The sequence below is a fragment of the Strix aluco genome, chromosome 17 (genome assembly GCF_031877795.1).
Source record: "Strix aluco isolate bStrAlu1 chromosome 17, bStrAlu1.hap1, whole genome shotgun sequence".
NCBI lineage: Eukaryota > Metazoa > Chordata > Aves > Strigiformes > Strigidae > Strix > Strix aluco.
The window spans coordinates 538669-555197 of record NC_133947.1 but is presented as its reverse complement, the minus strand read 5'-3'; the positions used below and the strand labels follow the sequence as shown (position 1 = coordinate 555197).

The following is a 16529-nucleotide window of genomic DNA, read 5'->3' as shown; positions in this document are numbered from 1 at the left end:
CCTCTTGCCCCCCAGAGAAACCGGGCATCTGCCCCTTGGCTGAGGAGGCACCGGCCGCAGTGGCCCCGTGTGGCACGGCCTGCGCAGGGGACTGGCAGTGCCCGGGGGCTGAGAAGTGCTGCAGCAGCCGATGCGGCCACGTGTGCTCGGCCCCCGAGAGAGGTGAGGAGACAGTCACAGGCACAGCGGTGCCGCACACCACCGGGCACGTCGGCAAACCTCTGCGGGGCAGGGTGTGGGGCAGTGCTGGCTCAGGACAAGCACTCAGACTCCCTGGGGTGCAGCCCTCGGGGTGCCCCAGGGCTCCGGGAAGGTGGGTGCCTGCGGCGTGGGGGGGGTGCTCGCCTGCTGCCCCTTCCCACCCCTCAGACAAACCCGGTGAGTGCCCGAAGGTGAGGCCATGGCAGACGCTGGAGCCGTGCGCGGAGGAGGACTCCTGCGCCCACGACAGGGACTGTCCCCGGCAGGAGAAGTGCTGCTTCTCCGGCTGCGCCATGCGCTGCACCCGCCCTGCCCAAGGTGAGCGCGGCCAGGCCGGCCATCGGCACGGGGCAGCAGCAGGCGAGTGGGTCCGGGACCCCGCGCCCTCTCCTGGGTCCCCTCCTCCCACAGAGCACCCCGGGGAGTGTCCCCGGGCAGAGCCATGCTGGGACCCCCGGCGCAGGCGTGGGAGCCAGTGCCTGGATGACAGCGTCTGCCGGCGCGAGGAGAAGTGCTGCAACACCGGCTGCGGCTGGGAGTGCACGACTGTGCCCAGAGGTGCGGGGAGCAGCTGGGCCGGGGGAAGCAGCTGGGCTGGGGGGAGCTGGCCACCAGCCCCCCGAGAGTGGCCGGGTGATGCAGGTCACCGTGTCCCTGCAGAGAGCCGGGCCAGGGCCGGCAGTGGGTGCACAGAGGAGTGCGAGGCCGACTGGCAGTGTCCCGGGGGCCAGAGGTGCACCGGCACCGGCTGCGGCCGTGTCTGCAGGGACATCCCCGGAGGTGAGAGCCAGCCGGGCCCCCGGGGCTGTGCAGGGCCACCCCAGGGTGCCCTGCCATGGGGTGCTCCTCAGCCGGGTGCCCCCCAGCCGGGTGCTTGCCTTGCAGGCAGAGTGGGAGTGTGCCCCATCCCCAGGGAAGGGGGGACGTGCCTGGACCTGTGCAGCTTCGACGAGGAGTGTCCCTGGGGCCACAAGTGCTGCAGCAACGGCTGCGGCCACATCTGCACGCCGGCCTCGCTGCCAGGTCAGGCCCTGCTCCGGGGTGCAGGTCCCCCCACCCCACGAGGACCCTGCACCGTGACAGCACTGGAGTCCCGTGCCAGGGGTCCTGCCCCCTCCCCGCTCCAGGGACATGATCAGCCCCCATCCTTCCTTCCACTCCTCCTCCGCTTTCCGTGCAAGTGATGAGCATGCACGGCCTCAGCTCAGAGCCGCCACATGACCATCCCCTCCCGCCCGTAGAGCTCGACGCCGCGGCTGTGCCGCCTCACGGTGCCGAGCGGTGCCCCGAGGGGTGCGAGGCCGACTCGCAGTGTCCCTGGGGACAGACGTGCACCCACACCAGCTGCGGCCGCGTCTGCATGGACACTCCCGGAGGTGAGACACGACTTGGCCAGCCCGGACCCCGGCGGTGCCCTGGGAGCTGTGGGGTGCCCCCCAGCCGGGTGCCCCATGGCGGGGTGCTTCCCTTGCAGGCAGAGAGGGACCATGCCCCGTCCCCAGGGGCCGTGGAACGTGCCTGGAGCTGTGCAGCTTCGACGAGGAGTGTCCCTGGGGCCACAAGTGCTGCAGCAACGGCTGTGGCCGCGTCTGCGTGTGGGTACCTGGGGGTAAGGGGGTGCAGGGCACCAGGGCCGGCACCGGGACACAGGAGGTGCAAGCCAGACCCGCGTGAAGGACATGGCCCTCAGCGAGCTCCCGGCTCGGCATCGCCGCAGAGCCGGTCCCTGCTGCTGCCCCATCGCTCTGCTCCTGGCAGACGACCAAAGGGACGCGGAGCGGGATGAAGCTCTGGCCAGAGCTGGCCACGCTCAACTACAATCGTGGCCGACGGCCCCGTGGTCCTGCAGCCTCAGGGCTCCCTAAAAGCTCATCCTTCTTTTCAGACACCACGTGACAGAAGAGCAGCTCCTCTGCCGCAGGAAGATGCCTTCACAAGGGGACATGGGGTGGTCACAGGTCCCAGCTGGCCTGTCCCCTCCCCACCACCTCCAGCAATAAAGCGCGTGCCTGGCTGCCTCCAGCTGCCCCCCGAGTCTCAGCAGCGCTGGGCTGGCCCCCAGGACAGCCCCTCGTGCTCCTGGAGCAGCCCCGGCATCACCCGGGGATCACTGGAGGAGGGACGGTTCTGCCAGAGCTGGGGCCGGGGGGCTCAGCCCACGCCGGGGCCGGTGCCACGGGGCCAGTGAAGCGGTGCAGCCCCCGAGCTGGGTCTGGGGCAGGGTGCGGGATGGGCACCACCCCGGCATCCATCGAGGTGGGGGCTGTTTCTCCTCCGTTAGGTCACTTTAGCTCCCAGGCAGGTCATGTCGGCAGCTTGAGGGTAGAGCCAGGGCTGGGAGCTGCCAGGGGCCGCCGTGCAGAGCTGCTGAGGGCACCCAGCACCCGCTCCCAGCGAGGGCGGGAGGCCCAGAGAGATGGGCCCTGCCTGCTCCTGCCCGCGCAGGCAGGAAGGATGAGACCCAGACGTGCTCATCCAAGGACCTGTCCTTGTATTGAAGTGTCACAGCCCCAGGGGAGGGCCGGGCTCCTCTGGCCGGGCACCATGGCGCAGGAGGGGGCAGCCGTGCCGCCGCAGGCGCACGTCCCTGTCCTCGGGCTGGCGAGCATCCCCGGGCAAGCCACAGCCCCCGGCACGGCCACCCCGGGCAGCAGCGCTTGTCACTGTCAGCCTCATGGGGAATGGCTCCCTGCGGGGATGGGGACGTGGCCGCTGGCAGCAGCTTCCCCGGGCTGGGCCCGCGTGGGGGCAACCACGCTCCCCGGCCGGTACTATCGGGCACCTGGAACTGAGAGACGGGGGGGTCAGGAGCGGGGCCAGGCCGGGCATCACCGGGGGCAGGAGCAGCCACTGGCCACGGCACGTGGCACGGGGCATGCGGCACTTGGCTAGTTACCAATGTGGGAGCAGGCCTGGAAGCACTTGCCCTTGGTCTCAAAGTTGTTCCTGTTGCCACCGCAGCCACCGTAGATGAACTCCTCGCACTGCTGGCTGGAGGCGTTGAAGAAGAAGCGGCGGAAAAGCGCCTTGCAGCTCCCGCAGACGGAGGGCAGGTAGCAGAAGTCTGCGTGGTCCGAGGGGGACAGGCTGAGCCGGGGATGGGACGGGGACGCCGCTGGGCTCAGCACTCCCAGGGCCCTCGAAGAAGCCTGCACAGCTCCGGTCCCCTCTCGCCACCGAACCCATCTCTGCTCCCGCCTGCCCCACAGCCCCACGGGCCGGCAGCTCAGGTGCTCCCCCACCGCACAGTACGGTGCCACCCCGGGGTCCACAGGACCCGGCAAGAGCTCAGGGACACCCCGGGGAACCCCCTTCCTGGTTCGCTCAGCTCACCCCTCCTGTCACCCACCCACCGCCGTGGCACCCAGCCCTCACCCAGCACCGGCTCCTGGCACGTGTAGCCGCACTTGCTGGGGCAGCACTTGGTGGCACCGGGGCAGCCGGCGTCGCTGGCGCAGTGGGAGCAGGAGGCGTCCCTGTGGCAGGCGCCGCAGCCCTCGTCCAGCGGATCCTCCACCTCCGGGTTGTGGTAGCAGTACCCGGGCTTCGCTGTGGGGCACAGCAGCCGGGACGCTGGGGAGGGCTGCGGAGCGGGGGGCCGAGCAGCCTCCCAGGGCCGGATCCCCATCACCCGCAGCCCCATGCCCCCGTGGACACCCGGCACTGCACGGAGCAGCGGGGACCACCTGGAGCATCCCCGTCCCCGGGACGTGCCCTGGGCACACTCACCCGTCCCCAGCTCCTCTCTTCCAGCCGAGTGCAGGGCCGGGCCAGACCATGCAGCGAGCGGGAGCAGGGCGGCGAGGAGGAGGAGGAGGAGGAGGCGGCTGGGTGGCAGCTCCATGGTGCCCTGGGCAGCCGGGTCTGGGCCCCGGGTGCGGCAGGCTGGGATTTAAGGTGCGGCGGTGGGGCGGAGGGAGCAGGGCTGGCGCCCGAGCCTGGCTAATTCCTGCCATGCGGATGACGAGCCGCACCCAGGCAGGGCCCAGCCTCCCCAGCGGCATCCTGGCCACAGCCCTTGAGCCGGGGGGACCGGTAGGACAGGACGGCTGCCCCGGCACAGCCCTCACGGAGCCCGGCCGGGCAGCAGCAACATGCCCAGGCTGGGCTGGGGGCACCGCCAGCACCCGCCTGCAGCCCCTTGGGAACGAGCTGGCGGTGGGGACGGGAAGGGGGAGGTTGGCGCCGGCCTCTCCGCTGCCAGCGAGTGTGGCACTGCCGTGCCAGCGCAGGGGAAGCCACTGGCTCTGGCGCAGCCGTTAGCCAGGGAAGGGTCTGGGGCACCACACGCCGTGGCACTGCGCTCCCTGCTCTCAGTCTGAGAGCAGCGGAGGGGACGTGCCCCTGCTCCCCTTTCTCCCACACTCCCTCCCGGGCGGGGTGGCCCCACACCCTGAGCCCAGGGACCATTTCGCCTGCCAGCCATTGAGGTCTTGCGGGTCAGGGATGCTCCCAGCCCTTCCCACCCCGCAGGCACCATCAGCCCTTTGCCACCCACCTCACCACCGTCTCCCAGTTTGGGGCCACCCCCTTCGCCCACTCCCCTCCCCGGTTCTGCCTGCGCAGAGCCGTGCCCTGACCCGGACTGGGGTCTGGCGGCCACGTCACGGCGGCACGAGGGGCATCGCCGGGGGACGGGCCGCGGCTCGCAGCCGGACCCACGGCAGCGCTGGGCTGGGCCGCAGGCGGGTCCCCCGCACCCGTGGGCGGGCGTGGGGTGAAACCTGCCAAAAGGAGGGAGAAACAGATTAAGCTGTTCCCATTCAGCAGGAATAATTGTCTTCCTAATTACTGCTGTAATTACTGTCCCAAGGGGGAAGCGGAGGGCGAGGAAAGCTCCGTGGGGAGAGGCCAGGAAAGTGGGACCTGGGGTGGGGTTTGGAGGGAGGTGCCGCGACCCGCCCGCGCCCCACCACAGCTTTTCCTTCCTCTCCTCTGAGCCCCAGGACGAAGGTGCCGGCAGCATCCCTGGCACAGGACACAGCGACGTGGCGGAGCCGGAGCAGGGTGGGAGCAACCCCCGAGGGACGCACCGGTCAGGGTGGGCGGCGGGAAGGGGGCCCCTGCACGGGGACCGCGGTGGTCCTGGGGCTGCGGCTCGGCAGCCGCCCTCAGCACGTCTCCCACAACCTCGAGCTGTCCAGGACGTTCCCGGTGGCACCGAAACTCCCCACACCCTGCAGGAGGGCAGGGCCACGGCGCCAAAATCCACCAGGGCTACATTTTTCCCCGCTATCTCTCCCCGGTATCTCAGCCGCCCGGGTGATCGTGGTAACGACTGGCATAGTCTTCCAGAGCAGCCCCCGCTGTCCCTGCACCAGCCGTAACGCTGCGGCCAAGCCGGGGGGATGCCACGGTGGGTGCAGGAGCCAGTCCCGGGGGTGCTGGAGCCCGGGGCACCGCGGGGGGACAGGGGGGGCTGCTTCCAGCCACACAACAGAAAGCTGCACCCCAGGGGGACCCGTGTTGGTGCCCCTGCCCCCTGCCCCGTCGCCGTGTCCAGCTCACTCTGGGGACGCACAGGGTGAGTCAGGGGCGCAGCCGCGCCGGGGCAGAGCCACCGGCCAGACCTCTGCCGCGGCGGAAACAGCGACCAGGGTGGCCCGGCCAGGGAGCACCCAGGAATGTGGCACCTCCCAGGGCGGGCACCCAGTGGGGACGGGGACGGGGACAGACGGCGCTGTTGCCACCAGGATGATGCTCCTGCCTGGACCAGGGTGCACGGCAGTAGAGGCACTGGCAGAGCCCAGGGGCAGAGCGGGTCCCCCCCACCACGGCATGTCCCAGCTGGCCCCACACAGAGCCCAACAGCCTGTGGGGACCAACTGGGGCTGACACAAGCCGGGCACTGTCCCTGCTGCCCACCCAGGGACAGGGACAGCCCCTGTGGGGAGCAGGGATGCCCCGGCACAGCAGAGCCAGGGCTCGGGGCTCCCCACTGCTCCTCTCCCCATGGCTCTGTGTGCTCCTGGGATGGGTCACCCCACCTGCGTGTCACCTCTGTCCCACACATGGGGACTCACGGACGGGACGTGGTGCCGCCCAGCCAGCCTGGACTGCAACAGGCACACACGGGCACATGCGGTTTGGATGGCACACGCAGTGTGGACTGCCCGCACCCAACTGGATCACACGTGCACACGCACACGCACACGCACGAGCAGCTGGAGCCCTCCTGCCTCTCCCGGGCGCTCCAGGAAGGGACTGGGCAGGGAAAGCCCCACCGGCTCCGGGGTCTCCATCCCCAGGACCCGCCTGCAGCCCCGGGGACAGGGGGGGACTGGCTGGCCAGGAGGTGTGGGGCTGAGGGGCCGGTGGCAGCGCGGGGCTGTGGACCGTGTCCAGTCACAGGATGTCCCTCGGGAGCCAGCGATTGTTCCCGGAGGCAGAACAATGCCCAGAGAGAGCTGCCAGGGCACCACGGGCCGCTCCACAGCGCCCAGCCGGGAGCCACCTCCACGGCCTCAGCAGGGCCAGCCCCATGCCGGGGTCCCACAGCCCCTCGCTGCCACCTGGCCTGGACCCATGCCCGGCAGTGGGAAGCTGTGCCAGCTGCTCTTGCCTTGTGGCACGGCACGGCACAGCATGGCACGGCACGGCAGGCATGGCTTTCTCAGGGCTGTGCAGAGCCCAGCACCCAGCAGCACCTTTGATCCTCCCTGCACGGCTCGTCCAGCAGCAGCAGCTGGCGGTTGGGAGGGGACGGGGGTTTCACGCTCGGACGGAGCGTGCCGGGCACTGGGGCACAGACCAGGTCACTGGGAACAACCTCCAGCCCCGGGAGGCTTTAAAGCCCTTCCTGTGCCCGGACAGGCAGCCCCCGCGCCGCCCGCCCCACACCATGCGGCTGCTGTCGCTGCTCCTGCTCCTGGGCCTCTGCTGCCTCTGGGCCCGGCTGGTGTCCGCAGGTGGGTGCGGGGTGGGCACAGGGTGGGTGCAGGGACCCGCTGGCACGGCGCTGCGGGAGGACGTGCGGCCACATGAACAGGGATGAGCACGGCTGTGGCCGGGGAGCAGCACCCCGCACAGCAGTGCCGCCTCCCCGCACGTCCTTGCACGTTGCAGAAGTGGCTGCAAACCCCCGGCAGCTCCCCCGGGGAGGGGGGTCCGGCGTCTCGGGAGCCCTCGCCCCCAGGGCCCCGCGGCAGGGCTGATGGCTGCTCCCCGGCGTGCACCGGAGTGAGGGCTGGGGACATGGATGCTCCCGTCTCTCCCCAGGGTTCACCTAACCCCCACCTGGACCCACACCAGGGACCCAGCAGGCAGACAGACGGACAGACAGACGGCCATGGAGGGGTCCATCAGCTGCTGGATAAGCACCCGCCCCCCGATCCTCCCTCCACCCCCTCGCCCTCAGCTCCGTGCTGAGCACAGGGGTCTCTGTGCCCCCCCGCCTCCCAGTAAACCCAGTCTGCGATGAACACTGGCTGTCTCCTGCTGTGTCAGTCTCCTGGCGAGCCCCCGCTGGCCTCCACGGGATCTCTGCGGGAGGGTTGGGGTCCTGGGGACCCGCACACGAGTCCTGCCCAAACTCCACGGGTCCATCCATCCCTGCTGGAACTGGGCTCGTTCCTATTCCCGGACTCCCAGGAGGAAGCAGGTGCCCGGCAGGACCCCACCGTGCCCCCCAGGGCGGCACAGCCAGCCCTGACCTCACCCCGGTGCGGCACCGCAGCCCCTGGCACACTGCCCCAGGTCCCAGCCCCGCTGCCAGCGCGGCACGGCGCAGCACGGCGGGCACGGGTGAGGCTCCAAGGGGGGTCACAAGCTCCCAGCACCCCAGCACCTCACCAGCACAAAACAGGACCCCAGGGTGTCTGTGTCCACGTGGCTCCTGGCCAAGCCCCGCCACAGCGGCTGCTTCCAGAGGATGCCACAGGGCCTTGACCATGGAGGGGCTCGTCCCAGGAGCCCCAGGGAGCTGGGGGGGACAGGCCCCACGGGGAGATCTCTCCTGGCCCAGAGATGCTCTGCTGGTCCCAGGCAGGTGCCCGGGCGGGGCCGTCCCTGCGGTTCTCCCACGGGGCACAGAGTCACGGCGCTGTGCCGAGGGCCCTGCCGAGCCCACGCCGGGCAGGGGCGGGCGCGGGAGCTCCCCGTGCCCGGGGCAGGGCTGGGGCAGCCACGATGGCCTGGCCATGCCAGACACTGACCGGGGACACACCAAGGCGGTGGCTCAATGGGGGGTTTATTAGGAAAGAGAAAGTCCTGCCCAAAACACCGTTGGTGCCTGGGACTGGCCCGGGCAGAGGGAGGCGGTGGACGAGGCCGGGGGCGGCTGCCCCTGCGCCCACCCACCGCGGGCTCTCCTCGGCCCACACGCTCCTCACACACCCTGTGGCACCGGTCACCAAGTGTCATCACCGTCACCACCACCATCATCATCACTGTCGTCATCATCATCACCATCGTCATCATCTCCGTAGTCATCATCATCATCATCGTCGTCGTCGTCATCATCGTCATCATCGTCATCGTCATCATCGTCATCGTCATCTTTGCCATTGTCGTTGCTGTTGTCGTCACCATTGTTGTTGCCATCATCATCATCATCGTCATCATCTTCATCGTTATCATCTCCATCATCATCACCATTGTCATCGCCATCACCATGCTCATTTTTATCATCGTCGTTGTCATCGTCACCGTCATCATCCTCCCCACTGTCACCCTGGTCAGCCTCAGGCTTCTCTCCTGCCTCAGGCTTCCCCTCACTCTCCGGCTTCCCCTCACTCTCCGGCTTCCCCCCGCTCTCCGGCTTCTCCCCCAGCACAGGTTTCCCCCCACTCTCCGGCTTTCCACCACTCCCTGGCTTTGTTACGACCTCTGGCTTTTCCCTTGTCTCAGTCTTCCCCCCACACGCTGGTTTTTTCCCTGAACTGGGTTTCTCCCCAGTCTCTGGTTTCCCAGCCAGCGTGGGCTCGTTCCCCGCCGTGGGCTCCCCGCCCGTCACCGGCTTCCTCCCCGCCGCGGGTGCTGCAGCGGTCCCGGGCTCAGTCCCGGGCAGGCGCTGCTCCTCATCCACCCGCTCCGCACCCGGCTCCCGCTTCCCGCCCGGGGGGACCCTGCCGGGCTGTGGACAGGGCACTGCGCCGGGCTCTCCCTTCCCCGGCGGAGCGATTCCGGGCTTCCCTGGCTGTGGCCACCTGGCCGGGGCTGCTCCGGGGAGCCCTGGAAGGGAGGAGAAAGCGGCAGCATCAGCCCCAGTGTCCTGCCCCGTGCTGCCCCCCACCCCCAGCTCCCACCCCCAGCACCCTGTGTCACTGCACAGGGCTCCCGGGCAGGCGAAGCCCACAGGGATCTGCTCCGGCTCAGGGTCTCAGACTTGGCACGTCGGTGCGGAGCCGGGGTGTCGCAGGCAGGACGCTGCAGCCGGGTTTTGCCGTGGTGCCGCGTGGCTGCCCCCTCCCCTGTGGCTCTTCCCGGTGGGTTTTTAGGGCTCTGCCCACACAGCCGGGGTGACACAGGCCCCCCCCGCCACGGCAGTGTCATGGTGGGTGTGTGACTGCAGCAACTTCTCAGCAAAACAAATGCATCCACAGCCCGTGCGGTTTCACCAGGGCAGGAGCGCGTTGCTCAGCGCGTTGGGGCGTCCGTCTACGCGCTCCCCTGCTGAGCAGCAGCCAATGATCCCGCGCGGCACGAGGGTCCCCGCGGGCAGTGCCGGCCCTTCGACACCAAGCCAAGACTGGGAACGGCACCAACCCGTTACCAACAGAGGCACCGGCACTGCCGGCTCGCTGGTGGGAGGTGGGTTATACCTTAAGGCTTAAACCAGCCTGTAAGCTGAGACCAAAAGAAACGCCCGTTTCTAGAGAAGAGCATTTGGAAAGCGATGACATTTCTGCCAACACATTTCCATCAGGGTGCAACAGCCCCAGCGTCTTGCTACAGAGCAACAGCAAACCTGGCTCCTGCTGCACCGGAGCCGCTGCTGCCTCGGGGTTTGAGCTGTAGAATAAAGCAGCCCGGCTGGCAGCACGTGCGAGAGCGTTTGGGAGGAAGGGATTCTGTAAAATCGCAAATGCTGCTCTCAAAATTGCTCACTCGTAAGAAATGCCATTTTCACTTCTTTGAAATTTGGCCATGTGTCCCAAGAAAAAAAATATGAGCAGGGAAAATATTCTCCTTTGAGAATTTCCCGTCTCCCAGAGCGGCACCTCCCCGGCGGGGCTGGTGCTTTTGCGGGGTTCAGGGGTGGGGGGGAGATGCCCTGAACCTGCCATGAAGCAGCTGCCCCCCAGGCGAGGAAGGTGCTGCGCTCTGGTCCGAGGCGGGCACGGGCTGGCAGCAGAGCTCGGCTCTAACAACCCACACGCTCCCATTTTGGCCAGAGATGGCCCGAGCGGGGCTGTGAGGGGTGGGTGGGGGTCCCCACTTGCCCCAGGGGGGTCCCAGCCCCGCAGATGGAAGCTGCTCTGCCCAGCCTGGAGGGACCATCCCGGCGCCCCCGGGCAGCCCAGTCTGGGTCCAGTCCAGCCCCGCTCAGTCCCGTCGCAGCACCCAGGGCTCTGGCCAGGCTGACGTTCCCACCGGTCCCTGCCCGGTCGCTGGCCCAGGTGACAAACTTCCTCCCGAGCATCCCTACGGCTGCGTGCTGGTACCACCGCCGCGCCCTCCCTGGAGCAAGTTTTGCCGAACTCAAAGATTATAAAATTGAAGCAAGGGCTAAACCTCACACGGGTTACAGCTCTTCACAAAGATTAAGACAGACATTTGAACACACATCACTGAACATCACCATCAACACGGATTGAGTTGAAGATGTCCCTGCTCGTTGCTGGGGGGTTGGTCTAGGTGACCTTTAAAGGTCCCTTCCAGCCCAAACCATTCCATGATTCTATGAAAATACAGGAAATATTCTTAACATCTAGAGAGGCCGGGTGTTCCCCGCACGCCCGTACTTGCCTGCGGTGGGTGCTGCCTGCAGCTCTGCCCACAGGGCGAGGAGCCCCAGCAGGAAGACGCCTCTCGCCGTCATGCCGCCGGAGCCAGTGGCCGGGGCTGAGCCGGGCGGCAATTTAAAGTTCCTCCCAGGTAGCCCGGGTCTGGGAATGGGAGGAAGCAGCTCACAGGTGACTTGGAAGAACCTCCCACGTTTCGCTGTAATTCTCTTTTCTAAAGAGCCGCTCCAGCTCCTTTCTCCACCCACAACCAGGGCAGGAGCAGGATCCAGAGTCGCCTGCCCGTGGTGGGGGGACAACACGGGGAGCGGGAGGAGGGAAGGGGAAACCGCGACTGCACGGAGGCGGATTCTTCGCCGCTGCCCTTGGCAGGAACCCCCACCCTTGCCGAGGGCTGTGACCGACCCCTCCACCGCCACCCAACAGCGCCCGGGGACAAACCATCCCGCGGGCAGGACGCTGCCGGTGCCTCCCTGCGATGCCGGCCGGGAAAAGGCAGCGCTGCCCGCGGCTGCTGCCCATCGGCTCCGTCCCTGCCCGTCCCTTTGGGCAGGTCCCCACGCCAGGGCCCGGGATCCCCCACACGGCGTCGGTCCTGCCACCGGCGCTGCCTCAGCCGGGGCATCTCCCACCTCCCGAGCGCGTTCTGGGAGGCGCGTGGAGGAACGGGCCTCCAGCGCCGTCGCTTTATCAAATGGGATTTGCAGCACCACCCGTTTCTTTTCTTCATGTCACTGGTGGGTTAAAACTGGGAGGGAGAGTGCGGTGGGCAGCACTGACACGCAAAACCTGGTGCAGTTTTAAAGACAAGAGCTCTTGACGGAGATGGGGCATCTCCTGGCAGACAGCAGCAGCTCAGAAAGACGTTTGGGGGGCTGTGAGTGAGGGTTATCAACAGCAGTGACCGCCTGTGCTGCCTCAGCGCTGGGCTCTGCCTTTGTGGCCTCCCCGAATCCCCCGTTACCGCAGGGCGGCCCCGCAGCCCCGGGCATGGAGCAGGCAGAGCTCGGCGCAGTCCTTCATCCAGCCCAACTACTGACTCCATCAAGGCGCCCTCAGAGCAGCTTTCTGGGAGCTCTGGAGCATAAATTTCAGGGTTTAGTGCCCACGCACGTGTGTCCAATTAATTTACACATGGGCATTCCATAATTGCATGCGTGAGCACCATGAGTTCACGCAGGAGCGCACGGTTATGACACGCACAAACGCCAAATCGGTTCCCGTAGGAGCACCCAAACAGCAGAGCAGGGGCACCCGGGGGGCACCCGGCGCCCGTAGGCAGCATCAGCACCCCGCCAGCGCACACACGAGCACCCTGCCTGAGGGCTGTTTTGGGCACAAACCGCCTGGTTTAGGCAGCAATGCCTGTGTGGGAGGAGGCCACGGCCTGCCCCAAGCTGCAGCCGCTGGGCGCATCTGTTACCTCTAATCAGTGAGCAGAAGTTTGTGTTAAATGGCAAGAGATTAAATTAATTAAAAATTCCCTTGAGTCAAGACTATTTTGCCCACGGCCGAGGCTCCACAGCCTAAGGCCAAGGCTGAGCAGCCCCTTGCAGAGCCGGAGCCCCCAGTCCCCGGAGAACCGTAAGCAGAGGAACCCCTTCCCCCGCAGGCAGGGGCTGGAGCTCAGGCTGCCCCCCCGCTGCGGATCCAGCAGAAGGTCTGCCCCGATGAGACCGTGCTCGGGTGAAATGGAGCTCCCTGGAGGGAAAAGTCTCAAGGTTTCAAGGACGAGAGCTCACCCAAGGTGAGGAGAGCGCAGGGATCTGCCTCCAAACCCCAGGTCCAAACTGCTGGCTTTCACCAGAGACCCACATTAAGAGCAAATGAACAATTAAATGCAGTGCCACATTTACTTCCCTTTCCTCTGCATCTGATTTCAGGGTAAAGACTTATTTAATATGTTTGAGATAACAGATTAAGTAGTACCTTCAATTATGTGATTGCTAACCCATCTAAATTAAGTTATTCTCAAGTCACACAGGAGTGCTAGTCACGATCTGATTTTGCAATTTTCTCCTTCCCTATTTAATTGGTTCTTCCTGAATTATACACGAACCAAAGCGCAATCAACGTTACAGGAGAACTGAAGGACTAGTCTGACCAGGCACACCAGCAAGAATGGGTTGGACTTGCTGGATCAAAAGACAAAGTTAAAATCTGCAACTGTGGGGCAGGTGAAATTAATTGGTTTGAGCTCGACATGATTTCTACAGTCCTAAGCAAGCGCGTGCCCCTTGGCACGAACACCGAAAAGGCCAAGTTCCTGCTCGAAGAGTTTTCCATCAGCGTCACGTCGGAGCGACACAGGGGCAGTGCGAGGGACGTGACTCAGGAGCGGGAAGGCGCACGGCTCCGTGCTGCCAAACCTGTGTGGGAAGAGGGCTCATCGCAAGAAATATGCTTTAAGTACAGGTTTATTCTGCCCCTCACGGCCGTGACTCAATTTGGACGCAATTTCTACGCAAACGGCCCGTGTCTGTCGAAGACCCAGCGTCCCACACCTCACAGCTCCACGGCTGAACGCCACGGCCCGGTGCTCATCGCGCATTGTCGTCGTTGCTGGACGCCCCACGGAGCGATGTGCTGGCAGCGTGGGCTCCCTTCCACACGCCCGGGCAACTGTCGGGACCGCAGGGCCCCCTCCAACCCCGGGACCGCCGCCAGCTGCCTCTGCCACCGCGCTCGCCTGGCGGCTCCTCCTGTCAGGACAACGCCATCATTTTGACGCACTTCCGTTCCAGCAGACCATAATCTTGGTTAACATTTAGGGAACTAATGAAGGAGAATGTCTGATGAGCACATTTCTCTACTGAAACAAACACCTCGGAGAGATGAATCCTGCCGGTCCTGTTCCAGCTCCACGACCCGGATCCCGCAGAGCAGGATCATGCCTGCACCCATTGCACGTGTCAGCGCGGCTCTCGGGACCGGCTGGGAGCGTTGTGTGTCCACCAGGAACGTTACTGGGGTCTCCAAATGCTTTTTGGTCGTTTCCCCGCTCCTCATCGGCCGTTTCCTGACTCTCGTTGACTACCTGCAGTGCAGCACCAGTCTCTGAGAGGTCAGAGGGTGAATAGAGAAAAATAAACGAAAAAAATCACATCTGCTGCGGCAGGACGTGGCAGGCATGCGCAGCCCCTCACCAGGATTTTGCAGCCACTGGTGCCGCCGTCGTTTGCGAAAGCAGCAGCCAGAGAGCAAACGCCCGCGGCACGAGCAGCACCGCTCCTGCACCCGGGGCCGCCCGGGGATGGCTGGGCTGCAGCTGGAGACGGACACTGCTGAACTGACACAGACCCCGCAGCACCCACAGACACCCCGCAGCACCCACAGACACCCCGCTTTCACAGGGCAGCAGGAGCTCACCTCCAAGCCCCGGAGCATCCCGAGGCTGACACGGACGGACGGGAAAGGGCCTCTCGGCATCCCAACCGCTGGGTATCTCTCCCTCCTCTGTTCCCCTTCCTACCCACCTCAGCCCACCGAACCTCTCTGCGACGTCCTGCCGCTCTCTCTGCGAAGGCCGGTATAACTTTACAGCAGTTGATGCCATGAAGTGGTGTCACACAGGTGAAGCTCACGGGCTATGACCCTGCTCCTGCCTCCTGACTCCCTGTGCCGCTCGTCCTCTTGCGCCGCGGTGACCTGCAAGGGCAGACCCAGCAGCGCCGTGAGGATCCTGCAGGATAACGAAGCTTTGCCTGCAGGCATCTCGCTGCCAGACCAGCGGGTGGGACCAGGCTCGAGACACGTCCCGCTGCTGCGAACACCTGCCTGCGCCAAGGGCACCGCGGGGCAACGGGACGTGTCCAAAGCCCCTGTGAGCCGCGAGCGAGCCAAGGTAACCCCGGCTGTGAAACGGCTGCTGGTCTCTTGCAGACACGCGCAGGCTGGTGTGTCACATGTGCACCTACTGCACAGATCCATGGAAAAATCACCATCGAAAACCAGGGACTGGGGGAGACCCAAACACCTCACCAGTTACGGGGTCCCTGACACACTGCTCTGATGTGCTCTTAGCAGACATCCCTGCCCCTGCAGACGGGGACTCCTGTATTGACGAATTGTTCCTTGTAATCGGGAGATTTTTCCAGAGGTCTGATCCAAGTCTCACCTGGCTGAACCCCGCACAAGGGCTCCTTGTCGGCTCGCGGGGGTACAGAGCGCAGCCGCCCGCCGCCCTCCCGAGGCGCACGCACAGAGCTGAGACCTCTCTCCGCCAGCCCTCGCGGGTTGAACAGAACCATCCTTTTGACCTTGTCCCATGAGTTTCTACAGCCATAGTTATTCTTCCTCTCCTCTGGACAGCATCCAATTTTTGTTGCTAACAACTTGGAGCAACTGTAGTAAGTACACAAAAACCCGAGTGCTGATGATAACGAAGTTACAGCAACACCGGTGCTGACTCGGCTGGGCCCACACCCACGGGTCAGGTTTGTGTAACAGCCTGAGCTCACCCCGGGCCGATGCAGCCCCGGCCAGAGCAGCAGGAAGGGGAAACAAGGGCAGGAGCCTCTTCCAGCACATCAGCTCATGAGTCACCCGCCCTCTCCTCCTGCAGGTGCCGAGTATGGCCACTGCTGTGCCGACTGCTACGACGGAAGGATCACGCTGGTCACCCTGGGGGGACACAGCCGCAGGCAGCAAATGCTGAGAGACGCCAAGAGCCTGTCCGCTGGAGCCCCACCACCGTGCCCGCACCCCAGGCGCTGGGCTGGAGCGTCCGGCGGGGAAGGAGAACCCGCTTCTCCCACCACGGCCCGGCGGAGTGCCTCCAGCTCACACCCAGGGCGCGGGACGGCCGCGGGCTGGAAGCGGCGGCTCAAGCGGGCGCCTGCGCACGAGGCACTGAACGGCCTCACCAGCGCCCGCTTTGGGAAACCCCGTTTGCCTTTATCTCACCATCATCTTGGAACTCACAAGGAAAAACATTACCAGCAAAACAGCAAGTGGTTTTTAAGGTTAAATTGTCACCCAGCTGACCCCGCAGAAAAGCTTCTTGTCGACCACAAGACAGGGTGAGATGATCTAGAAAACAACAGACAAGTTGTTTTGACTATTCAGCACGTTAGACAAGACAAGGAAATGCTTTTTTGCGTGTTTCCTTAGATAAAAAATGAGATTACAGAAAGACAAGAGACTTGCAGGAAAAAGTCATCTGCAAAGAGTTTATTTTTCTATTTCAGGTGTAGAAAATAACACAAGGAATTCACAGATGGTGGAAGGACAAACCTTCACATTTCTGCAGCTGCAGTTCCTCGGGTCTCCTGGGCAGGGTCACCGCGTGACCAGTTCCATCCGAGATGGGGCCTGTTCCTGGGTGGGGCAGTCGGAGGAGTGGGACTTTGTAAGGCTTTGGGACTTACGATTATTTTAGAGCTGACCGCCCATCGTTATGTTCATCCACAACGTGGCACTTCT

General features: G+C 65.2%; 1 long non-coding RNA gene across 1 annotated transcript; it reads left to right on the top strand.

Annotated features, from left to right (window-relative positions):
* Positions 1 to 6985: 6985 nt before the first annotated feature.
* LOC141931067 (uncharacterized) lies at positions 6986 to 7622 on the top strand. Its single transcript, XR_012625487.1, has 2 exons — positions 6986 to 7109; positions 7420 to 7622. It is a non-coding gene; the product is annotated as an uncharacterized LOC141931067 (long non-coding RNA).
* The last annotated feature ends 8907 nt before the right edge of the window (positions 7623 to 16529 follow it).